The sequence below is a fragment of a genome, unplaced genomic scaffold (genome assembly GCF_019419815.1).
Source record: "Pyrus x bretschneideri cultivar Hongxiangsu unplaced genomic scaffold, Pyrus_bretschneideri_v1 Contig90, whole genome shotgun sequence".
In the NCBI taxonomy this organism is placed as follows: Eukaryota; Viridiplantae; Streptophyta; class Magnoliopsida; order Rosales; family Rosaceae; genus Pyrus; species Pyrus x bretschneideri.
Window position 1 is genome coordinate 1,407,887 of NW_025999832.1, and position 22,423 is coordinate 1,430,309.

Genomic DNA, 22,423 nt, shown 5'->3' on the forward strand with positions numbered 1-22,423 from the left:
AAGTTGCTAATCCCCGGCAACGGCGCCAAAAATTTGATGCGAACTAAGTAAGCACACAAATTAAAACCCTCTTGTGACAATTGTAGTAAAGATGCAAGTAGGGATCGTTCTAGACCGGGGATTAGGAGGGATTACTAAATCACTTGGAAACTGACTCAAAAACGTAAAACAAACGTTAAAAACACTAAACTAGACTCAAAGAATGTAAAACCAAACAATAAAATACTAAAACAAATCAAAAGACTCAAAGAATACAAAACACTTATAAACACAAATTAAGACACTTTTTAACTAAATTAGACACTAAGGTAAAGGGGGATTGTGATTTTGACGAAAATAAAATAAATGCACAAATTGTAATTTAAAGGCAGAATTTAAATATGAATGTGATGAAATATGGATGAATGCTAGCTAGAAGGTTCTTCTCCACACATGTCACACTTGCATACAATTTGATTTTCAGTTGGTCTTTCGATGAATTATGAAACTCAACGCCCCAAATTAACCGTGAATTGCACTAATTAACCCTCAGTTTTTCCACAAGTTATTAAGTTGGATGATTGCATACGACAACCCAAAACATTCCCTACAAGTTCCCTACATGAATTGCATAATAGAGATACAAGCAAGAATCATTAAGTTCTATGAAAAACATAAGCATTGACGAAGCATTCGTTACTATGAATTGCATGAAACTTATGCTAAGAATTCATTCAACGCGATCGTTTTCAAGCGACCTTCACTACTTGTGATTATAAGATTGTAACTATTAGGTGAAACTCCCTCATAATCTAGCATCATATTCATGCATGAAAATTAAGCGTGCACTCTCAATCAACATACACAAATAAGTTATCAATCAAATAGATGAACGAATTGAATCCACAACTTATGAAATTCCAACCAAAAGTAATCAATTCATATTGCAAGCATAAACATGGTTTCGAATCACCCCCTAGCTAGCTAGGGGGATTTAGCCTCTCATGTTCACAACAAGAAAAATAAAATTGAATTTAAACATAAAGAACAAAGGATGGATTACACCTAGAACGCCCAACGACTCCACTTGAATTTCTGCGCGTCTAAGTCCTCTTCCTCCTTTCTTCTTGCTGCGGCAGAGAAGGTTTATTGTGTTTTTGGGTGATTTTCTGATTTAGGGATGGGTTTAGGGAAGTGTGGTGGTGCGACAAGGTTATGTATGGAGGGGGGAATGCACGGGCTGGTTGGGAATGGAAGAAAGATGTGGCAGTTTTTTTTGGGGAAGTCACGGCTTGGAAAGAATGGATGGATTATGGGATTCGGTTTTTGAGTGAATTGGTGGCTGCGCTGTGTGGGAAAATCTGTGGAATGGTCTTGCGGCTGTGATGGGGAATTATGTGATAATGGCTCGGTTTTGGGGGTTTAATGGGAGAGAATGCACGGTCACCAATGGGAGAAAAATGGAAGAATAATGTAATGGTGGCTGCCCAGATTTTCTGTTTGGTTTTTTTTAGGTTTTTTTTTTCTAGTGCACGGGTTAGAGGGAATTATATAATGGGATAATGGAAAAGTGGTGGCTGCATAAAAAAATATATGGCATGGAATGGGAATTGCGGCTATTGTGAAATTAGGGTGCAAAATTGATGAATGGCAGCCACGGTTTAATGAGAATTAGGGTAAAAATAATAAATGGGGGCCACGGCTTATGGTGGAAAAAAATGGGAGAATGTGAGGAGTGACGGCTAGGGATTTAAAACATATATCATTTCAGAAATAAACCCTAGCCTGTTTTTATTAACTAAAATAAATTCAAAGGCTTCTAGAATTAGGAAATAAAATCAGAAATATAAAGGTGCGGCTAGGAAGGGAAATAGGGCTAGGGCCTTGGTTTTGTGTCCTAAAGTGCCTATAAGGCCGTCAAAGTGGCTAGAAAATACGGACGTTTAAGTTTAGGAAAGGTTACCAAAACGGGAAACTTAGGGTCAACTTTCCTAAAATAGGAAGCCTTGTTTGAGTAGGATTCTTCGTTTTGGTAAGAATTCATCGTTGGCGTAGGAATTCGTCGTTTCTTCAAGTCTTCAACTCATTCATTCCTCTTTCGCTCCAAAAGACTCCAATTTTTCATCTTCTTGCACACTTTGGCCTTATAATCTGAAAATACACAAAAGTGGCCTTAAACACTAAAACAACTAAATAAACACAACGTAAATGCACGAGAACAAGCTAATTAAGTCGCATGAATATGCGCCTATCAAAGTGAACCAAAATAACTCATATTATTTTTGAAACTATAGCAATGTGAACCAAAATAACTCATACTATTTCTAGAACAAAACAAAAAACTCACACTATTTATAAAACTAAACCAAAATACTCATTATGTAAAGGAGCAAAATAAAGAATATTACTTAAATTATAACAAAATAACTTAGAAGAACCACTATTTCTTAAATTACAACAAAATAACTCACATTATTTCTGAAAGTGAACCAAAATAACACACATCATTTCTAGAACTATAGTATAATAACCCAATATTTCTGAAAGTAACAAAAATAACCCACATTATTTCTAAAACTACAATATAATAACTCACTATTTATGAAGGTAAACCAAAATAACCCATATTATTTATAAAACTACAGTATAAATAACCCATACTATTTATGGATCTACAATATAATAACTCACACTATTTCTAAAAGTGAACCAAAATAACCCACACTATTCCTAAAAGTGAACTACTATTTCTTCAACTAAAACAAATAACCAATATTATTTCTAAAAATGAACCAAAATAACTCACATTATTTCACGAACTATAACATTATAACCCACACTATTTCTGAAAGTGAACCAAAATAACTCACATTATCTCTAGAACTACAACCACACTATTTCTGAAACTACAAAATCATAACCTACACTATTTCTAAAAGTGGTCCAAAATAACTCACTATTTATGAAAAATAACAAAATAAACACTATTTTGTCACATCCCGACCCGGGCGGGACCATTTCCCTGGCCCGACTCCACCGTAGCACGATATTGTCCGCTTTGGGCCCCGACCACGCCCTCACGGTTTTGTTTCTGGGAACTCACACGAGAAGTTCCCAGTGGGTCACCCATCATGGGAGTGCTCTCGCACGCTACTTGCTTAACTTCGGAGTTCCAACGGAACCCGAAGCCAATGAGCTCCCAAAAGACCTCGTGCTAGGTAGAGATGGGAATATAAATATAAGGATCACTCCCCTGGACGATGTGGGATGTCGCAATCCACCTCCTTTAGGGGCCCGACGTCCTTGTCGGCACACCATGGCCAGGGTTAGGCTCTGATACCAAATTGTCACATCCTGACCCGGGCGGGACCACTTCCTAGGCCCGACTCCACCGTAGCACGATATTGTCCGCTTTGGGCCCCGACCACGCCCTCACTGTTTTGTTTCTAGGAACTCACACGAGAACTTCCCAATTGGTCACCCATCATGGGAGTGCTCTCGCACGCTACTCGCTTAACTTCAGAGTTCCAACGGAACCCGAAGCAGTGAGCTCCCAAAAGGCCTCGTGCTAGGTAGAGATGGGAATATACATATAAGGATCACTTCCCTGGGCAATGTGGGATGTCACAATTTTTAGAACTAGAACAAAATTACTCACACTAATTCTGGTTTTGAACAAAGTTATAAACTATTTATAACACTGAAGAAAACGCACATTATTTCTCATGGTTCTAAAAGACGTTAGGCTCTAGTCAGGTGGTGGACTGGGCGAATGGAAGTAAATTTATTTATCTTTAGTACTTTGATGAATTTGATAGAATGAGATGAAAGTTTAAATAATTACAACTTCGTAGTACAAAGTGGCAACCGTTTTAGAATAATATTGTCATAATTTCAGTATTTAAAAGAATTATTGAATAATCGTTACATGAGCAAAAACTTTTGAATGCATTTAAATTTTTGTAGAGATGACTTTAAATGACAACCTAATAATAAACAATTCAAATCGTCATGCAACATTGCAGAATGAGAAAGAAAATAATAAAGTTTCCAAATTGATTTGTATAAAAAATAACAAGGCGACTTGTAAAAAACATAACATGGCGACTTGTAAAGCTACAATTCAAAACAATTGATTTGCTGATATAAAAATAATTTAATGGGATATTGCTACCATGTAATTTTAATTTCATATGCATTTTTTTTTTCGTTGATTAATTTTGATTTTATTCATGTTGCTAGATTATTAAGATGCGTTCCTATTGGATACATGAGTAATAGGTAACATTGAAGAAAATAGATTATTTTTGTATTTATTTAAAAGTCAAATCGATTATTGCTACAATCAGGGTAGACCTGATTAGGAGAATTGATGGAAACTTTTAAAATTTTCATTTTTAAATGATATTTAGGCTTTAACGATGTAGTGGCATACTTGTAAATAAATAAAATTTTGTTTCTAACGGAATTGGGTTGACATAATGAAGTTTATGTCAAGGGCATGGCTTGAAAGAAAAATTACTGCGTGTTGGGCTTTTTATTCAGCCCATCTCTCTTAATGTTTGTAGGACCTGATATAAGTTAGTTTGCCTTTATGATTAAATATAAAGTCTTTTTAGTTGAATAATAGTTTAGGATGGTTTTTTGGTTAAGTTAAACTTAGCCCAAACCCTTTTCATTAAAGTTCCCAACCATATTAATCAATGTTTAAGTAATAAGGAATTTAATAAAAAAAGTCAATAAAAACTTTACTAATGAATCATATAGGAACTTCAAGATCAATGAAATCAATGAATTTGATTAGGTCCTAATCAATGAAATATTTGCTAATTTGGGCTAATTTGGGAGTTTAATTTTCTGATATTATTCATCCTCAAATGTCCAAAATATATAGGAACTTCCGGAATCAGGGGTGGCACTAGAGGTGGAAACCAAATCGAAGGGGCTGATTCAAATGCTCAATAAAGAGATTCAAGCAGACGTGTCAATGGAGGTTTATTTGGTTGATATTTGGGCTATGCTGCCTTCTTTCCAGTCGGTGAAGTTTATCTTCACTCCTCGTCAATGTAATCGTGCATCCCATATGGTGGCGGCGTATGTTCATAAGCATGGCGGGAGTTTTGGTTGAGATGAGTTAGGACCAGAATTTCTGTTTAATATCTTAGCAGAAGATGCAAATGTTTCTATTCGTATTTGATTGATCAATATAATTCTATATTTCAAAAAAAAAAATACATGAATTAAATACAAATACACCTCATTTACTCTTCATACACTAAATAAAAAGTAGAAGAGTTAATAAACCTATGTATAAGTTCAATGAACCTAATTAACACACCCCAAGTCGCTTTAACAATCTTGTTTTGTGAAAGATGGCTCAAGCAACATTTCAACCTTTTGTAAAAGATGGCTCAAGCCATTTTTGTAGGAGAATATTCAACTCACGCCAACAATATTTTTGTTAATTAGGCATAAGTCAATGAGGAATGTCACATGGATTTCAAGCCCATTCAAATAATTTTAAAATACTTTTTTGCCCCATTAAATCATAAAAAGGTTCATGATATTCTCTCCAAAATAACCTATCTCTTCTTTACCAAAAAAACCTCTCTTTTCTCCCAAAAAAACCTCTATTTTATGCACATGAAGTTGGTTCTTTGTGTTAATTTCCTCTGTAATTCAACCAGCATTGCTCATTTGGTCCTTTGAATTTGTCGAAAAATGTTGGTGTTACAGCATGCGCTGCGTTGATGCGCCACAAATTTGAACTCTTTTACGCAGACGACCTCTAGAGCTTTGGTAACTTGGTTTGTTGCACGTTTTGCAAGTTATATCTTTGAAGATTGGGGCAACTGTAGGTGTGAGGGCTGATTTGGGGAAGAGTTTGAAGGGTTAAATTTTTCGAGGTTGGGTAACTTGATCTATTATTGTTGCTTGCTTGTAACTTAGAATGTGTGCCCACCAATTATTTGTGTTTATGCAAGTGAGAAAGAGTGTTTCGGGATTGAAATAAATATTTTTTTTCGATTTCCAAAGTTCCATAACAAACAATTTTTTGGATTGGAAGGGTTGTACTTAAGAAATCATGAATTTAAAAACAATCACAAATTTTGAGTTAAAATTTTGGAATAGAATACCAAACGGGCCCTGAATTTCTTGCTTACGATTTGCATAGTTTTAGCAATGTAAGTACTTCAATTGCCAACCACAAGAGAAAAGTGGGGGAAGGAGAAAGAATGGAAGAAAATGTGTAAAAAAAAAAAAAAAAAAAACAGAAGCAGGAAATGGACACTGCATTGCAGTGTGTGAATTCAAATGTAAAAGACAGAACAAGGAAACAGGCATTGCATCACAGTGTCTAAATCCAAATGTAAAAATAAGAGTCGTGCAATGTAGCAGGCATGTGAGTGATGAAAAAACGGAACTAAGAAATGGACATTGCAATATAGCATATGAATCCAAGTGTAAAAAACAAAATCAGGAAACAGATGCTGCCACGCAATGTTTGACTCCAAACTAGACCTGGCATTCGTGTCGTTTTCGTGTCATACCAAATAGCTTAACGGGTTGTGTCAGGTAATACCCATTAAAGTAAACGGGTAATATGACCCGACCCGAAATCAACCCGTTAATATGACCTGACCTGTTACCCGTTAAGAAAAATATATTTTAGATCAATAAAAATGAAAATGAAAAACATAATTTAACCAAAAAAAAATGTAAAACATAATACTAAATTAGTATATACATACTAAATTTCGGAGTTGACTCCTTCATGAAAGTTGTAAAGCTTTTCATTACGAGTGATTACATTTTTCATACTTCTAAAATAATTATTATTAATTTTGCACTCAAATAAAGAACACTGTTCATGAGATTTGGAGGGTTTAAAAAATCTAAACGATCATATAACCATTGTCTAAGCGTTGATGATGCAATTATAAACGTTTATTATGCTTTCACATCTTTCAGACTTATACATTAACGATTATGAATTTTGTTTATTTTGAACTCCCTTAAATATACTATTCATGAGAGTTTGTGTGGTTTTAAAAATTCAAATGATCATATACCCATTCTCAAAGCGTAGAGGATGTGACTACGAGTGTTTGCATATTTTTTCATATTTTTCGCACATGTAAATTAATTATTATAATTTTTTTAATGTGTTTTGTCACATCCCGGCCCGGGGCGGATCACTTCCCGGACCCGCTCCACCACCGTAGCACGATATTGTCCGCTTTGGGCTTACCATTCCCTCACGGTTTTGTTTTTGGGAACTCACGAGCAACTTCCTAGTGGGTCACTCATCATGGGATTGCTCAAGCCCCCTTCTCGCTTAACTACGGAGTTCTTACGGAACCCGAAGCCAGTGAGCTCTCAAAAGGCCTTGTGCTAGGTAGAGATGGGAATATACATTTAAGGATCACTCCCCTGGCGCGATGTGGGATGTCACAATCCACCCCCCCTTAGGGGCCCGACGTCCTCGTCGGCACACACGCGCCCAGGGTTAGACTCTGATACCAAATTGTCACATCCCGGCCCGGGGCGGATCACTTCCCGGGCCCGCTCCACCACCATAGCACGATATTGTCCGCTTTAGGCTTACCATTCCCTCACGGTTTTGTTTTTGGGAACTCACGAGCAACTTCCCAGTGGGTCACCCATCATGGGATTGCTCTAGCCCTCTTCTTGCTTATCTTCGGAGTTCCTTCTGAACCCGAAACCAGTGAGCTCCCAAAAGGCCTCGTGCTAAGTAGGGATGAGAATATACATATAAGGATCACTCTCCTGGGCGATGTGGAATGTCACATGTTTGGTATTTTTAAATTACTTAATATTTTTATTTTTAATGCGTTTTATAAATTTTTAATCTCAATCTTTGCCTATAATATACTGTAAAATTAAATATATAAATAAAAGTTAAATTTTAAAATTTATATGGAATAATAATTAATAAACAATATATACATATTCATTATAACTACTATATTTTATAGTAAGTTTTTTTAGTAGTTTAAAAAATTAAAATCATCAAAATAACTTTTTTCTTATCGTGTCAAAACAGGTTACCCACGTGTCACTCTCGTGTAAACCTGTTAAGGATCCGTTATTAACAGATTATTATCGTGTGACCTAATAATGACCCAATTAGTTATTATATTGACCTGAAATCTATTATTTTCGTGCAAGAAATTGCCAGGTCTACTCCAAACGTAAAATTCAAGAGTCACAAATGTAAAAGGCATGTGAGTGATAAAAAAAATGGACTAGGAAACGGACACTACAATGCAGCGTCTGAATCCAAGTGTAAAAACAAAATCAGGAAACAAACACTGTGTTGCAGTAACATAGTGTCTAAATCAGTATTCACTTATTCAAAATATAAAAAATGAGAAAGGGTGTCTCAGTTAAAGTGAGTGCCAGCTGTGACACACCCCGACCGAAATTAAGGCGTGACGGCCTGCACGCCTTTATTTTAGTCCCAGAAACAAAACTGTGAAGGCGTGGTTAGGGCCCAAAGTGGACAATATCGTGCTACGGTGGTGGAGTGGGCCCGGGCCGGGATGTGACCAGCTGTAGTGGTAGATTTGTAATGTTAATATTGTAGCTTTTTATTGATTTAATACAAAATCATCGTAAGTAAGAATTGAATCGTCAACAAACACGTCGTATGGTTTAAATCATAATCTCCCTAGCATTACCTAAAGGAAAAAAGAAATTGGTGAATATGCCGCCCAAAATTTTAACGTACTCTTGATAGGTAGAAATGTCTAAATTACTCCTTGGCGAATAGCACATAAAGTCGCAATATTGTGTTTAGATAAAAATGCTATGATATAGTTCATGTTGAAATGGTGTGAATGTTGTATTGAGATGATGTAGTTGTAGTTATTATTTATTGAAAAAACGATATTACTTATACTAAGGAGGAGGGGGTGAGCTTAGCCTCACAATGGGCTAGCAATAATGCAGTTCAAATTCTTCTTTGGTGAGAATTGGACCTAAGATATCTCACTTATAAGTGAAGAGGAATACCACTAAACCGTAGTACTAAGTGGCTCCATATCACAATATTTACACTAAGGGGGAGGAGGTGAGCTTAGCATCACAATAAGTTAGCAATAATGCGGTTCAAATTCACCTTTGATGAGAATCGAACCTAAGACATCTCACTTACATGTACAGAGAAATACCACTAGATTGCAGTACTAAAAGGCTATACGTTGATAATATTGTTAGTATTGGTGATATTGATCATTCCTCGCCATCCATGATGTCTTACAGACGGTAAAGTTGGTGGCTTGTCGAATGACATGCTTGGACTCGGACAATTCTAGCTTCCATGTTATGTTCAGGAGATCCATTTTTCCTACGATGGGCTCGCTGATTGATGAGATGTGCGATGTGGAGAACAAACCCAACAACAAATATATCCATTAAGACACCACTATACTTCGTTTTGTGAGGGAGAGATAGCAATTTTTCTTCAATAGTTCAGACTACTCAGTAGTACAAGAAATGAACGATCAAGATTAAATTTAGAAGATACTATTTTTTTTCTTACTTTGCCAATCTAATGTATAAAAGTTGTACTACTCAATAGTCTAGACCGTTGGAAACAAACCCTTAACCTTCAACACAAATGAGATCACAAACATGAGCATGAAATACTAAAAATGGGTTAGAGGAAAAAGTCTGTTAAGAGTGTTATTAAATAGACCAGTTGAATTTGGACTTTGTACTAACTTTTGCATTTGAATCTTTTCACTCTTCACATGACACAAGTCATCTTTTAACACAAAAAAAAAAAAAAAAAAAACCTTTAATGTCTTTGATACTGTTCTATTTCAATAACTCGCACAAAACCTTCCTTCCTACTTGATGTGACACCTTTAGGGCAATGCTACACCGACAGTTGCCTCCTCAGACCTTCCTTAAGGTGTTGAAGATTTCGCAAACATAGATACAGACCATCCTGCTACCATCCAAGTCCTTCTCACATGTTAGAATCGTCCTACCATATGGACCACAACTTGCTGACTTGAAGATTAAGTAAATAGTGCATAACTGTCATCCCTAACTATTGTATCACCATTATGACTGCTCGATCAAATTTTCTCCAGCCTTACACTTTATAAGGCTAAATCACAAACCAATCAAGGGACATAAATGTGAAATAAAGGAAAGATGATCAACAATCAACACAATTAGGCAAGTGTAGAACTTGAGAAGCAGAGTGTGATTATTAATAAGTACAGACTCAATGCTTCACCACCTTAATATGTTTCCTCTAATATTTGGTATAACCATATCAGAAGGCCCCCATGCCCACACAGGCTAGGGGCAGGCCATCAAACTTCATGCGCATTAGACCTAATTATCATCTACATGTACATAGATCCTTCGAAGCACTTAGAGCCATATGGGCCACTTTTTATACTTAGAGTCACAAGGTCATCACTCTTAATAACTTGGCATCATTCTTCGAGGTCTGTGCTCACCTTAGCACACTAATCACTGCGCATGTGCGCCCTACAAACAGCATGTTGGCACTCTGCCTAGACATGCCATGACAATGGACTTTCCCACTTTGCCAGTCCAAAAGATGAAGGTAGGCTCATGACCAAAAATGCTCATTAAGCATGTGTCCATCCTACTGTGCAGAATGATCAACCCAATAATTAGATGCTTCAAGCCTAAAGAGTTTTAAAGGGCTGCAATTAGGGGTGGACAAACGGGCCCTGGGCCCACGAGTAGGGTCGTGTACTAAAGGTTTGGGGCAGGTCCATATTATGTTATATACAAAACGAGGCAGGGTGAGGCAGATCCAATTTTCTAAAGACACGGGCCCTCGCCCTGGACCGTATCCAATGAATTGAATTTCCTCTCAATTCATTTTCTCGAAGACTCTCAAACTCAGACTAAATCTCCTTTCTCTGTCATCCCTCTCGTATCTCGATCTCCTCCATCTCGATCTTTCTCTTCCAAAGTCCAGAATAACTCTTATCCCTCTCAACTTTTGATCTCTCTTTATCGAACTCAAAGGGACAAATGACAAACTTAGTCTCTCTCTCTGTTGAACTCAAGGGGACGAACGACGAAAGACGGTAGACTCAATTAGATCAGAGAAGACGAACATTGCGAGGCTTCAAATCGGAGAAGATGGTGGGCTCAAGTAGATCTGAGAAGACGAAGGTGAACAACTGGGTCGATTCTGTGGCGCTCAAACAAATTGGAGAAGACGAACGTGAACAAATTGGAGCTGACCACTTAATGTGGTTCAACTTGCTAGATTTTGTGGCGCTATTAACTCGATCGATTTTGTCGAGCTTTCTTTCTCCGCCGTTGATAGCTTACCTGAATCTATTGAGTCCACCTTCAAGCTACCAATTAACAAAGCCCCTACCTCAAAATAGCCTAAGACTTGCTCAAGCATGCAATTATGCATTGCGTCTAACACTCGGGCGTCAACTGGGTTGTCCATGACTTATTCTCAACCGTCAATTCCTTTTTGTGTTGAGGAAGATGACCTCAATGAGGTCGTCCCTCACCTTCTATGTTGGCCAAAAAAAAACATTAATTGGTTGCAGTTGTTGATCACATGATGGACGCTTGCAAGATTTTCTCACAGTGGCTAAGGAAAGAGCTTGATTCGACCCTTTTTCTTGTCCTAATTTGATTTCGAACTCGAATTCGACTGGGAATCTAGGTTCTGGAATACTGGAAATTAAAAGGAAAAAAAAAATAGGGTACCCGTTAGACCAGTAGGAACCAACCCATTTTATATGGGCCAGATTAGGTCCGATTCTTAGTTTTAAAATAGTAAAATCCGCCCCGCCCAGCCTATTGTATTTGCAAGCGGGTCCGGTCCAGTTCCTCCAATTTTGAGACAGGATCGGCCCCTGCCCACCCCTAGATGAGATAGTCCTCTACTAACTTCATGCGAAATCAAGCAAGAAGTGTCTCCCGTTTATACTATATCATTTTGAGGAAATAAAAGGAAATATTTTCCTTTTATGACTTGAAAACCTATCTTGTCTTGGAAGAAAAGTCATATTCAATTAGAAGTGTATCTCCTTTTATTTCCTATATAAACATAAGCAGACGTGGTGGCATTTGTAGAGACATAAATTAACCACATCCATTATGAGAAGGACACGTGGACAATATGTTCAATATGACGGTTTAACCCTTGACGTCATGAGTAGACCACAAATTACCTTAAAGGAATAAGACGTAGTCTGCCCTTTGGTAATGGGCGTTTTAGCCACTAATGGATCATAGACTTTCTAGGCTGACCATGGTATGGGTTATGGGATCTCCAGCGCGCCCATGACATAAATTGGGGGCTCTACAACTAGGCCATACCCGTCCCAATGGCCATTGGTGTTCGGCACGATGTCGCTTTTAGCAGTTAGCAAGACTGTAGAGATTGGCATAGACATTAAGGACTGCCTAGTACTATGCAGAGCCTCATCTTCTAGCCATCTAGGATTTAGTCTCTATAAATAACCAGGTCAAGCAGAGGAAACAGTAATTGTACTTACTAGTTACTACTCAGAACTCTCTAATGAATTTGTAAAAGATCCTGATAGGAGCATATTCATGCGACTTAATTAGCTTGTTCTCGTGCATTTATGTTGTGTTTACTTAGTTGTTTTAGTGTTTAAGGTCACTTTTGTGTATTTTCAGATTATAAGGCCAAAGTTTGCAAGAAGATGCAAATTGGAGTCTTTTGGAGCGAAAGAGGAACGAATGAGTTGAAGACTTGAAGAAACGACGAAATCCTACTCCAACGATGAATTCTTACCAAAACGAGGAATCCTACTCAAACAAGGTTTCCTATTTTAGGAAAGTTAACCCTAAGTTTCCCGTTTTGGTAACCTTTCCTAATCTTAAACGTCCGTATTTTCTAGCCACTTTGAAGACCTTGTAGGTACTTAAGGACACAAAACGAAGACCCTAGGCTCCTTATCCATCCTTGCCGTGCCCTTTTATTTTCTTCCCTTCCCTTGCCATGCAAGGGAGGGCAATTTTGTCTTAGGGTTGCACTTAAAACACATGCTTTTAAACCCTAGCCGCACCTTTATATTTCTGTTTGAATTTCCTATTTTCGTAAGCCTTTGATTTAATTTTAAATAAGCTAGGGTTAGTTTTCTGAAATCATACATTTTCCTAACTCTAGCCGCACCCTTCCACAATCTCCCTTGAATCCGTGGCCTTTGATTCATCCAAAATCCATCTCAGCCATTCACCCAAATAAACCCTAAACTACATCCACTTTAGCCGTGCATCCACCATTCCATTTCCATCCGCATAATTCCATTTTTTTTCCTCTCCATTCCAGCCGCAATTCCATCACCCAAAAAACCTACAGTCGCAGCTTTCCCCACCAATCCCAGCCACCTTCCACACCATTCCACACTATCCTCCATCATTCTACCACCATTGCCGCACCCCTAAACCATCCTAAACCCATCTATAACCCAGAAATTCACCCAAAAACCACCCATAACCAATCTGCTGCAGTAAGGAGAAGAGGAAAGAGGAGCTTAGACGCGCAGAAATTCAAGTGGATTCGTTGGGCGTTCTAGGTGTAATCAATCCTTTGTGCTTTATGTTTAAACTCATTTGTAATTCTCTTTTTGTGACCATGAGAGGCTAAATCCCCCTAGTTAGCTAGGGGGTGATTCAAAACCATGTTTATGCTTGCAATATGAATTGATTACATTTGGTTGGAATTTCATGAATGATTGATTCAATTCATTTAACTGTTTGATTGATAACTTGTTTGCGTATGTTTATTAAGAGTGCACGCTTAATGTTCATGCATGAATTTGACGCTAGAATATAAGTGAGTTTCACCTAATAGTTATGAACTTATATTCACAAGTAGTGGAGGTTGCTTAGAAACAATCGCGTTAAATGAATTCTTGGCACTAGTTTCATGCTCATCATAGTCACGAATGCCTCGTCAACACTTATAGTTTTCATGATGCTCAATGATCTTTGATTGTATCTTTATTGTGCTTTTCACGTAAAGGACTTTTGGAGAATGTTGTGAATTGCGTTGCGCTAACCCTTCCAATTCATTAACTTAAGGAAGACTTGACCGTTAATTTAAGCGGACCTAATTAACCCGGAGTGTTGAGTTTCATAATTTATCGAAAGACCAACTGAAAATCATTTTGTATGCAAGTGTAACATGTGTGGAGAAGAACCTTCAAGCTAGCATTCATCCATATTTTCATCACATTCATATTTAAATTCTGCCTTTAAATTACAATTTGTGCATTTAATTTATTTTCGTCAAAATCTCAATCCCCCTTTACCTTAGTGTCTAATTTAGTTAGAAAGTGTCTTAGTTTGTGTTTATAAGTGTTTTGTATTCTTTGAGTCTTTTGATTTGTTTTAGTGTTTTTATTGTTTAGTTTGCATTCATTGAGTTTAGTTTAGTGTTTCAAACTTTATTTTACATTTTTGAGTCAGTTTCCAAGTGGTTTTGCAATCCCTCCTAATCCCCGGTTAAGAACGATCCCTACTTATTTATATACTACAATTGTCACAAGAGGGTTTTAATTTGTGTGCTTACTTAGTTCGCATCAGATCCAAAGCTTAAGAAAGTTTTGAAGGAGCTAGGTAGTTGTGTTAAAGGAAACCAGAGACTAAAACCAACCATGCAAGCTCCAAGGTTTAATCAAAAGCAAGGCATTGCAAAGAGATGGAATAATCCATGGCAATTAAGAACGAAAAAGACATTAGTTGAATAGTCTAATCTGAAATTTGACTGGATGTGGAAAATCTTGAAAAGATATGGGTGGTGGTTATTAGCTATGAGTTGTAGTTATTAACCAAGTCATTGGGGATCCTTCTTCTGCAAACATCGACTCGTGGAAACTATACAACTATACTATCTGGTTTTTATCCGTGGAAGATGCCCAACAAAAATTGATTTGGTATTTAGAAACGAGCTCAGCTTCTCACCCTCTTGAACAATGAAATTTTTTATAAAGGAGCATTTACTTCACAATTTTATGGTATCTTGGAATCCATGCTATTGTTTCCATATGTTGCTAGTATGTATTTTACTTAATCCCCAGTGTCCATAATGTATTTTTGGCATATGGCTCCAATGTTGGTCAATTAGTTTATGGAGTTGACTGTAGTTTATCGTGGGTTCGATGGCTTGACAGTAGTACTATTTTTCTCTTTTCATTGTTCCTTTTGTTTGCTCATACTGAACGAAGACTTGTTATAATAATTATTCTTAATGTGATATTTGATGGGTGACGAGTGAGATTGGAGATTGACGACGTCTGCTTATGACTTGAAATTTTGAACAAAATTAGGGGAAGACAGAAGAGATTCACAAGTTTGAGCTTTATAAAAATCTTGTTGAAAACAATGTCATTTTGGGTTTAGATATGAAAGTATTTCTAAAAGTAAATGTTTTTTTTTTTTGAAGAAACAGTTGTAAACGACCCTTAAATAAAGCAGGACTGAGTACTCGAAGAAAGGTATTGAGATGGTGGCCTGTGTACCACCACCTACCCAGAGTCAAGGAATGAACGTGAAGTTGGGCTTTTTACTTGGACACATGAGATGAGAGCATGCCTGCATTTATCCACTCATGCCATTTTTTAAAGGATTTTTATCACACATAGTCCTTGAAATTGACCATCACCGTCAAGATGGTCCCTGAAATTGAAAAACAATCAATGTAGTTCTTGAAAATAGGTGTCGCAAATCAATGTGATGCTTCCTACGCAATTCTGTTAAAATTATGTTAAGTATTGATGTAGCACATAAATGGGCTCCATAAGTCAAATGATCCTTGAAATTGACTTATGACATCAAAATGGTCCCTAAAATTGACTCGCGACATCTAAATGGTCCTTGAAATTGATAATTAATCAATGTAGACCCGCAAGTAAGTGTCTCAAATTAATGTAGTCATTCAGTCACAATTGTGTCAAAAATTATGTTATGTGCTAATATAACACATAAATGAGTCACACAAGTCTAATTAAATTAAAAAAAAAAATATTACAAATAGGCTTAATAATTTAATAGTTAATAAAAAAATTGTCAAGACCCAAAAACACAATCCTAAATAACCTCCGATCCCAGTCCACATTTCTCTACATCATTCGCTCTCTATTCTCTAAAAAAAATCTCAAAAAAAAAAACAAAAAAAAAAAAACACTCATCTTTACACATTTGATACCCTTCACCGAATTGAACCTGGATTGAGATCAACTTTGGTGATGAATTGGCCCATTGGCAACGACTACACAGACATCACTGTTAACATTTAGGCGATCAACATCCTCACAACCTTAATCTTGGAGAGCTTGTTCGACGCTTCCCTGGTGGTCTGGTGATGCAAAGAATGGCGAGGTCTGCCATGAGATAATGAGGTTATAACCGAGGTGCATCTATTGTTAGATGAAAACGATTTCTACACCCCATCTTAGGCCTTGGTTAAGCCTTGTGCCTTTGAGAATTTTTGAAACATATCTCTTTTCGAAGTAGGCCTTACTATAAGAAAAAAAAAATCATTGTGAAAAAAGGTGTTTAGACATTTTTTAATTAATTATTAAACTCACATTAGCGCATAACAAATTTTTTTACAAAACTATGGTGAAGGATCATATTGATTTGCGACACCTATTTTCATGGACTACGTTGATTGATTTTCAATTTCAGAGACCATATTGATGGTATGGGTCAATTTCAAGGACCATCTTGCTGGTGTGGGTCATTTTTAGGGACCATTTGTAATAAAAACCCGTAAATCTGGTGGGGCCCATTTATGTGCCACATTAGCACTTAACGAAATTTTTAACAAAATTGTGACGGAAGGATCACATTGATTTGCGACACCTATTTTCAAAGACTACATTGATTAATTTTTTATTTCAGGGACCACTGTAATGGTGTGGGTTAATTTCAAGGACTATTTGTGATAAAAAAAAAACTTTTTTTTAAATGTTTACTACTACCAATTACCAACCACTACTTCCTCACTTGTGATTTCTTTATACAAATAATGCAGACATTATAATAATACTAGATAATTTTAAAATTTGATGTGATGTTATTTCTTAGAGAAAGTTTAGTCCAAGAAAATAGGCTGGCCTAAAGTCCAAAAATTGAGTCGACACCCCTAAAAAACATTCCAACCGAGCCTAATAGCTGGCACCCAACCTAAGCCAGTCTCTAGGCCGGCCCAGAATGTGTTGAGCCAAGGCCTAACCTACATGACGTCAAACACCTGATATCCTTTTTTTTTTTTTGCGCCAGGCTCGTGGAAGACACACGCGCATGGTCGCGAGTGGCTGAGAGCATCGTAGAGATGGGCCCACTATGCAGGCACAATATGGGTTCTTCTGTGTGGATACATGGCACAATGTGGACCGTTGGATTTCCAACGGCTATTTTTCTAGGTTGTTGGATTTCAACGGTAAAAAAAATTTGAAATTTAAAATTAATGGCTACTGACATGGCACAATGAGGACCTTTCGATTTTCAGATCAACAGTCTAGATTTTTTGGCCAAAAAACTTTAAAAAAATAAATATTCAAAAATTAATAATATTTTTCTATAAAGTCAGAAATTAAAAATCAAATTATTATTTTATAATAAAAATTAATAATATTTTCATAAAATTGACTAGGCTATTTAGTTTTAGGGGTGGAGATGCATTTGGCCAATTCAACTGTTCATGGGGTCTATCACTGTTCACTAAGTGGATTAAATGGGCTGGGTGCCAACGCATTTTTTAGGGGTGGACTTGCTCTTATGCTTGAGTTTTCACTCTTCATATGAACAATTATTTAACAGCTACAAAGTAGGCCAAAAGTGGAGGGAAACTTGACTTCTGAATTTGAGTCGAGCGTAGGAAGATATTCTAACTCTCACTATTCATATGAAAAGTTAGAAACCACAAGTCTCCTCCTCCTCCTCTTGAGAATGAGTTACCAAATTTCCTATAGTATTCATTGTTGAGAATAAGTTCTGCAATGATGGGAAGAATGATCTTGCATGGATTTATAAGAGGTTGAACTACTCCTCATATTGCCAATTAGTTTCATGATGGAACCTCAACTTTCTTCGTTCATTTACAAAAATATAATCATGAACATATATCCTAGTGACTTATATAGTATTCAATTATATATCATGCTTTAATTCAAATATATACCCTTCCAATACACACTATACAGTGGACCACTCTGTCAACATTTGTTAGATTGGACTGGATTGGACTCCATATAATATTATTGTTGTGTTGTGGTGCCCACACACACAACCCAAATAATTCTACTTTTAAACTCTCTTCTCTAGTAAAATAATAGAGTGAGTAGTGAGGAGGTGATAGCTACAGCTTTTCTTCTACTTTCCCATTAACCTAGGGAGAGAGAATGAGACAGATAGAAAGACAGATAGAGAGAAATGTGAAGGAAGATGTCCACCAAGTCCTCATCCTCCAACTCAATCGACCTAATATTGTTTCTGGTTTTCATAATCTCCGGGCTTGCAGTGCTCACTTTAATCGTGGCGACTGACCACATTGTTGGCGCCAACCATGGTTGGAATCCTGACCAAAACTACACCCTCTCGGCCAACAACCACACTTTCTACGTTGGGGCCCTTATCTGTAACAAAACTCTATCTCTCTCTCCTTCTTTCTCTCCCTCTCTATGCTTGGTGTTGTATGTTTTAATCATTAGATTTAACTTTCACAACTGTCTAAATCAAAATTGGATTCATTTTCAAGTATCCAGTTTGAATTCTCAAACCCACTTTCTAGTTTTTTTTTTTTTTGTTCATGTAAAAAAATTTAGGGTAAATTACACTTTATCACCTTAGGTTTGTGGTCTATTGCAATTTCATACAACATCTTTAAAACATTTCACTTTCATACCTCTAGTACTATTTTATTTCAATATAATACATCCGTTACATTTTCCATCCATTGATTCGTTAAGAGCTGACATGGCTACCACATTTCTGCCACGTGGTTGCCAAATTTGTGCCACATGGCAAAAAAATAATTTTTTATTCATTAAAAATATTATAATAATTTACCCAATTAAAAAAAAAAAAAAATTGAAAACCCAAAAACCCTTCCCCTAATCCACCTCCCTTTCCTCCATTTTCTTCTGGCGCTCTGTCTAACAACATCTCCCCCTGCGGCATCCGGTATGGACATGATAGCCAGGACTACGTTCCGCTGCATGAACGGGTGGCAGTGTTTCAAATTTGCAAGAATCAAGGGGATCAGCGGCTCGATGATCTAGAACTCGTTCAAACAACAGAGAAATCAGAGGTTCTAGCAAATGAGGATCGTCTTTGGCAGGACTTTCCCTTTGGAGTTAGTCTTGTCGATGATCTTGAGGTAGAGATGAAGGAGCTTCTGGACGGTGTGGTCCTCGAATGGGAGGACATAGCAGATGATGGTGATAAAGAGGTGAGGGATAATGTCGTCGTTGAGGAGAAGCATAATGGCCAATGAGGAAGAGGTGGGGGATGATCTTGGTGGATCTGAAATGGGGAAAGTCAGATCTAAATTGGAGAAATGTGGGGGACGATGAGATTTGGGCGTTTGTTTGGATGGCATAGGGTGGGTTTTTGGATGGGAGGGGAGGTGAAGAGAGTGGAGGAGAGGGAGGTGGGGTGGGGTGGGGTAGGGTGGGGGGTAAGGTGGGATGAGGTGTTTAGGTTGCAGGGAAGCGGGAGTGCTCGGGGGGAAAAAGGGTTTTTGGGTTTTCAGTTTTTTTTTTTTTTTTTTTTTTTTTTTTTTTTTTTTTAATTGGGAAAATTATTATAATATTTTTGGTGAATTGGTCCACTCATGTTTTGTTTTGCGTCCCCTCAGGATTTAGAATCGAGGCGTACAATCCCGACGTTAAGACACTCCCGCATCGGCATCTTCAAGTCGTCTCGGTGATGGACCCATCTCCTTGTTCATTCAATTTTATATTATTCCTTTTCAATGTCTCGAATTAGTTGTATGTTCTGAACACATTCCACAATTGCATATTTATTATAATTAAATTTACAAGTTTAATTTATGTCGGTTAATTGTTTTAGTTCTCATGTATCCTAATATGGCTTCGTCACCTTCGGATGTTGGCCAACATGTGCCTACCCTAGTGTTTGGAGAATATCAAGGTCGGGCATGTCACCAACGATGTTTTATGGCACAAAATATCGGGCTGTCAAAAAGCAAGATGTGCAAAAAATGAGTGTAACGGATATGAGTATGATTTATGTGTGGGCAAACGAGAAAGAATATAATTAAGAATGAGAATATCTAAGGTAAAGTAGGGGTGACCACAGTTGAGGTTAGGATGGGAGAAAATCGATTAAGATGATTTGGACACATGAACGGAAGACCTACACATACTTCAATTAGAAGATGAAATTATGATACGGAGACTCAGGGCAAAAGAAGTAGAGGATAAGTTAGAAAGACTCTGAAAGAGACTATAAAAAAAGATAGGGTAAAGTACAAAAAACTACCTCAACTATTAGGATCACAATAGTTTCATTCCTCATTTGTTAAAATTGACAATGTCATACCCCATCTTACGAATTTGTGACAATGTCATACCTCCGTCAAATTTTCTGTTAGTTTTTCTGTTAAGTGCTGACGTGGCTTGATTCGGGACCTACTTTCCATTAAAAAATTATTAAAAATTAAAAAAACAATTATTTAATATTTTTTAAATATTAAAATAACAATAAAAGTTAGAAAAAAAAACCGTCATTTCGTCCATCCCTTCCCCCTCCTCCCTCCTCTACCCATCTTCATCTTCTTCTCCCACCTGCAAATCCCAACAAAAAAAAAAAAAAAAAAAAAAATCCAATTTGTCTTCCCCCACACCCATACTCAGTTTCCCCCACACCTGATAGGAGCATATTTAGGCGACTTAGCTAGCTTATTCTTGTGCATTTGTGCTATTATATCTTAGTTAATGTTGTATTACAACTCAATTTCGTGTGTTTGTAGGTCCTATGGGTCAAAGTACCAAGAAAGTGCATTTTGGTGCATTTTGGACACTATGTGGATAGCTTACATATGGGCCAACATGGATGGACGAATTTGGACTTCAAGAGGCTAGAAATGTGATAAGAAGAGGAAGGAACTAAGCTAGGGACAAATTGGATAAGGAAGGAGCTAAAAGAGGAAACATTATCCAAAACCTTATCTAACCTTATCTAACATTATCCAAAACATTATCCGAACCTTATCTCATCTTATCCTATCCAAACCTTATCATGTCTTAATCCTAATTGCAAGGGGACCCAAATGGATAATTCTAGAACCTATTTCTAGAAGAATCCTAGTCTAGAAGGCCCAAATCAGCCACAAAACCCATTCCTTCTAGAAACCCTACAAAAGTGGCGCCCCAAACCTTTCTAGAAGGCCTTGCCTTGCCTTGCAAGCCAAGCAACCCTCTCCCCTAAATCTGCCGCACCTCCCTAGGCCCAATCCCTTTGGGATTTTGATTTCCAAGGCCTAATTCCCTTTGGAGTTGGGTTACACAAGCCTATTATGAAACTAAGTGGGCCAAAACCTCCTCCTAGGTGGATTTGATTAACCATGGCCGAATTCTAGGGCCCTAGTCCACTAAATCTGTTAAGCCTAACCCTAATCTACTTAACCCTAGGACTATATAAGCATAAAATCAGCCAAAATTCGTAGACCCCCTATGTTATACAGAAAAACCTTGTGCCGCAACCTCCATCATCCATTCTTCACCTCCATAAACCTCCATACACCTCCCACTACCTCCATGCACATCTGCCGCACCCCTTAGGGACCCTAGGCAGCCATCCATCCTTCAATTCATTCATCCATTCACAGCAGCCACCATTCATTCAAAGAACACATCTTGTGCCGCAAGTTCTAGGGAGGAGAAGAAGTGTCGTGGCTCCCATAGGAGAAGGATCACCTTGTGCCGCTAGCAATCTACATCCATTGGAGACCTTGGGAGTTCTTTCTTCCCTCGTTTCGTTTCCATGTTTATTTTAATTTGCTTTTCAATTGTTATGAACATGTGTAACTAAGTTTTTCTTAGTTAGGGGTGAATTCAAAGCCATGGGCATATGTTTTATATGAATTGATTTCCTCCAGATTTTGTTTCTTGAAATGTGGATGTGATTTACTTAATTGATTTATTGAGAACTTGTTCTTGTGTGTTGATTAAGGATGCATACTTAGTTTTCATACATGAACTTGATGTTAGGATATAAGGAAATTTCACCAAATCGTTATGACCTTATATTCATAAGTAGTGGAAATCACTAGTCATAATTGTATTAAGTAAATTCTAGGCAAGAGTATCATGCAATTCATAGTTACGAATGCCTAGTCAATGCTTATGGTTTTCAAAAAGCTTAATGATCTTTGATTTTATCTCTATTA